The 4150-nt window shown below is 43.6% G+C and overlaps 1 protein-coding gene across 1 annotated transcript in view; it reads right to left on the bottom strand.

Annotated features, from left to right (window-relative positions):
* Positions 1 to 3586: 3586 nt before the first annotated feature.
* The window catches only part of LOC134467718 (poly(ADP-ribose) glycohydrolase-like), a 121768-nt gene continuing 121204 nt past the window's right edge, over positions 3587 to 4150 (bottom strand). Inside the window, exon 18 of the mRNA XM_063221579.1 lies at positions 3587 to 4150. This exon is cut by the window's right edge and continues 2507 nt beyond it. The gene's annotated coding sequence lies outside the window, so the exon portion shown is untranslated.

Raw genomic sequence — 4150 nt, 5'->3', positions numbered from 1 at the left:
CGGTCTTACTGTAGTTGAAGTAATTTTTAAAAAGGCTTCAACTGTGGATACCCCAAGGGATGCCTTCATTGCGCTCTTCAGTGCGAGAGGGCACCAAGTTAAGTCATTTCCCTTTGAACAACCACACAGAGTGGACAGTTCAATGCTGCTTGAAATGATAACTGAAAGGAGTCGAGAAATAATAACAAAAAAATATTTGTCTGTTTGTCGTCTTTCTGCCAGCACGTCTTTATGCGCAACGGCTACAAGAAAAACAATTGCTATTATGACCTTTACGCTTAAAGATGTGCAGGAAGGGATGATGCACGGAGGGTCCGTCAAACACAGTACACATGACATCTCCATGAAAGTCGTTAAATACTTGTCAACGCAATCATGTCACCGAAATCCATCCCCAATAACCAAATGTCGGTCTACATAGGCCTATCACTGCAGCATAATCACTCCAAATAACTACACAGAAATGGCCGGTGAAAGCGTGATGGCATGTATACTATCCTAATTCTCACTTGCTGGTGGTAACTGGTAACATATCCATTTCGGCTGAATTTTAAATTAAGCGCAGGTGCCTTATCTGCACAACAGTATATCCATATATACTTCCACTCATCTCTCTCTCTCTCTCTCTCACTGTGTGTGTGTGTGTGTGTGTGTGTGTGTGTGTGTGCGCGCGCGCAATTCGGGCATATTCGCAACTCTCTGCCTCCTCTCCCTCGTGCGCAGTGACAGTGGACCGTGTGGCTGACGCCATTGCGAAGTTATTTGGCGCGATTTTATTGTGCAGTGATATGTACAGCGACATTTGGTTATTAGGGTGGATTTTGGGGGCATACTTGTCTTCACAGGTATTTAACGACTTTCATTAAGATGTCATGTGTAGCCTACTGTGTTTGACGCACCTTTCACAACCATACACAACCAAATATATTTAAAATTGTCTAATCATTGGACATTTTGTGTGGTAAAAGTTAGACGCTTGTGCACTTAGTGGCAGTAATCAATCACTGTCACTTGAACTCTGCCTGAACCTGCCCCAAGACGCTGAAATGTCAGGAGCAAGACCAACTTAAGAACAACTTAAGAACAACTTAAGACCAACTCAAGACCAAGCCGGAAGACTGTCTTACGAGCGACTTAAGACCTTGGTTACAACGTTGGTCTTAAGAACGAACAAAATGGCTAACGTCGTTAGCAAAGGCACTGTCGAGAAATGACCCCCTGGATGACAGAGTATTGTTGCTCTCAGGATACACAGGCACTCAAGACAACATTAAGACACTGTGGTGCCCCCAGGCAATACACCTTGCAGGTGCCCCCTTTATGAACTATATTTATGAAGTTTGTGTCATGTGGTGCCCCCTAATCGCTGTAAATGGCTGGTGCCCCTGGGCACTGTGCCACTGACCCTTATGGATAATCCGGCCCTGCGGGCAAGGCAACAGAAAAGTACAGTCATCACTGTGTGAACCAGCCCTACTTTAGATTGAAATCAACACACCTGGCCAATCAAGAAAGCAAAGTGTAAGAGATGAGCTGAGTCCGCCAGCGGTTCCTCCAGAGCCAGACCCATTTGCCAGCTGTTGTGAGGATCAGTAAGGTGTGCTTATCCAGAGGCCTAATCTCTCCCCTGAGACACACTCTACTAAGGATAGCCAAGCCAAGCCAACAACATACTGCATCCGAGAAGCTGAAGAAAATGTGGAATGAAAACCTTTGGAGGTTCAGAGTTATATAAAGTAGAGGTGGAAGCACGCTTACTTACAGGTGAAATCAGCGCCACTGGCAGCTTTGGCTTTGAAAAGAAGCTTTGTTTCTTTTCCGTATGAGGTTGTACGGAGCACACAACTGTGGCTCTTGTACACTGTGCCTGTAAAGAGTCGCATTCGTCCAAGTCATTGTCTTCAAGTTCCAAACAGAAGTTAAGTTGCTGACAGCTTAACTCTTTCAACTGCATAACTGATGCATTAGAAAACAAACGATTACCAACAAAGGATGTATTACTTGGATTACTATCTGCATGTTTAGAGTTAGACAGAAGGGTAACCTCAGAGACAACAATATACTGTAAGCCTGCTCTAGTTCTTTCCTTTGGACAACAACGCCTACGAGCTATGGAGACACTATAGGCAACGTGGTATTTCCATAATAATTAGCAGTGTGACACATTAAGGTCTGGACATACAGCTTGACAAAGCATTTTCTCATAGTCAATAGACTTGCGTAAGTGCTTTTACACACAAACACACACACACAGACGCATGGACGCACGCACACACACACACACACAACTTTTCACGGCTGTGTATGTGTGTGTGTGTGTGTGTGTGTGTGTTTGTGAGTGAGTGAGTGAGTGAGTGAGTGAGTGAGTGAGTGAGTGAGTGAGTGAGTGAGTGAGTGAGTGAGTGAGTGAGTGAGTGAGTGAGTGAGTGAGTGAGTGAGTGAGTGAGTGAGAGAGAGAGAGAGAGAGAAATTAATACATCACTGTACTGTGTGTGTGTGTGCGCACGCGAGCGAGTGTAAATGTGTAACAGTGGCAGGTGTTGGCAGTAACAGTCCATGGTGTGGTGTAATGGTGTGGTGTGGCATGGAGTCTTAATTTCTGTAGTGAGTGTGTGTGTCTGTGGTGTGGCGTTGGGTCTTCATCCCTGTAGTGTGACTGTGTGTATGTGTGTGTGTGTGGGGCATTGAGTCTTCACCCCTGTAGTGTGTGTGTGTGTGTGTGTGTGTGTGTGTGTGTGTGTGTGTGTGTGTGTGTGTGTGTGTGTGTGTGTGTGTGTGTGTGTGGCATTGGGTCCTCCTCTCATAATGAGGCCGTGTTGTAGCGGTGACACCAGAGATCATATGACCTTATTAGAGCACACAGTACCAGAGCCCTGACACACACACAAGGACTTAGTCAGACACTTAGCAGGGTTCAGAGATGAGAACTCTCTCTCTCTCTCTCTCTCTCTCTCTCTTTCTCCTCCCTTTCTCTGTCTGTCTCTCTGTGATGTGAACTGAACTGAGAGAGAGAGAGAGAGAGAGAGAGAGAGAGAGAGAGAGAGAGAGAGAGAGAGAGACGGGGGGGGGNGGGGGGGGGGGGGGGGGGGGTGTAAGGGAGAGGGAGGGAGAAGGGAGGGAGAATGAACGAGTGGTAAAGAAACAAAAGTGACAGCAGTCTATAGAGAAAAATGATGATGAAGATGAAGAGAGGGAAAATGTGGAGGAAAAGAAAGGAGGGAATGGAATTATGTGTGTGAGTGTGTGTGTGTATGTGTGATGATGAAGGTGTGTGTGTGTGTGTGTGTGTGTGTGTGTGTGTGTGTGTGTGTGTGTGTGTGTGTGTGTGTGTGTGTGAGAGAGAGAGAGAGAGAGAGATAGTCTGAATCCCATTTCACCCATTAGCCTTACTGCTCCATTTGAAGGGTTGAGGGGCAAGGGGAAGGCGTGTGTGTAGGGGTAGGAATTAGAAATGGGATTTTGCCATAGTGAGTAAGAGAGAGAGAGAGAGAGAGAGAGAGGTCAGTGAGTGGAGCAGCCACATGGCAGGAAATATACTATAGTGATTATTGACATGAATTCAGTTTCTGAACAGTTGTCATTTCGGAGAGATGTTTTTTTATTATTATTTAAAATCAAAATTACAGTAACAAAATCCTTAGCGTCGCTTTTTTAAAGCAAAAAAAAAAAAACAATAACAAAAAAATAATCACAGCCACAATAGCAACCCCATTATTATAATTGTAAAAAATAGATTTCCTTACAATTTTCTTAAAAGAAATTTTAAAAAGGAAAAGAAAGAAGTGTAGTGCACTTCGCTATTCCGTATCTTCAAAAATATATTTCAGCTTGCTTTAAACAAACAAACAAACAAACAAACAAAAAAACACATTTGCTGATGTGTGTTTAAACAACCTCAGTCCTAACATTCACCACAAGACAATGAGTTCACTTCACACATATTACACTAGATAACCGTTGAACCATTGCAAACATTAACCTTCACCCTTTAAAGACATTTTTGCAGTCATGAACCCAATTCTTAAAATGATGTAAAGGTTGCTTTGTCACAAGCCTGACAATTTAAAGGCCCGATGTGTATTTCCAAAATTTGTAAAGCTTCCAATTCATGTATGACAATTTAAACTTAAAAATTGATGGTGGTAAATAT

The sequence above is a fragment of the Engraulis encrasicolus genome, chromosome 17 (assembly GCF_034702125.1).
Source record: "Engraulis encrasicolus isolate BLACKSEA-1 chromosome 17, IST_EnEncr_1.0, whole genome shotgun sequence".
Classification (NCBI taxonomy): Eukaryota; Metazoa; Chordata; class Actinopteri; order Clupeiformes; family Engraulidae; genus Engraulis; species Engraulis encrasicolus.
This window is presented reverse-complemented; position numbering and strand designations above follow the sequence as displayed.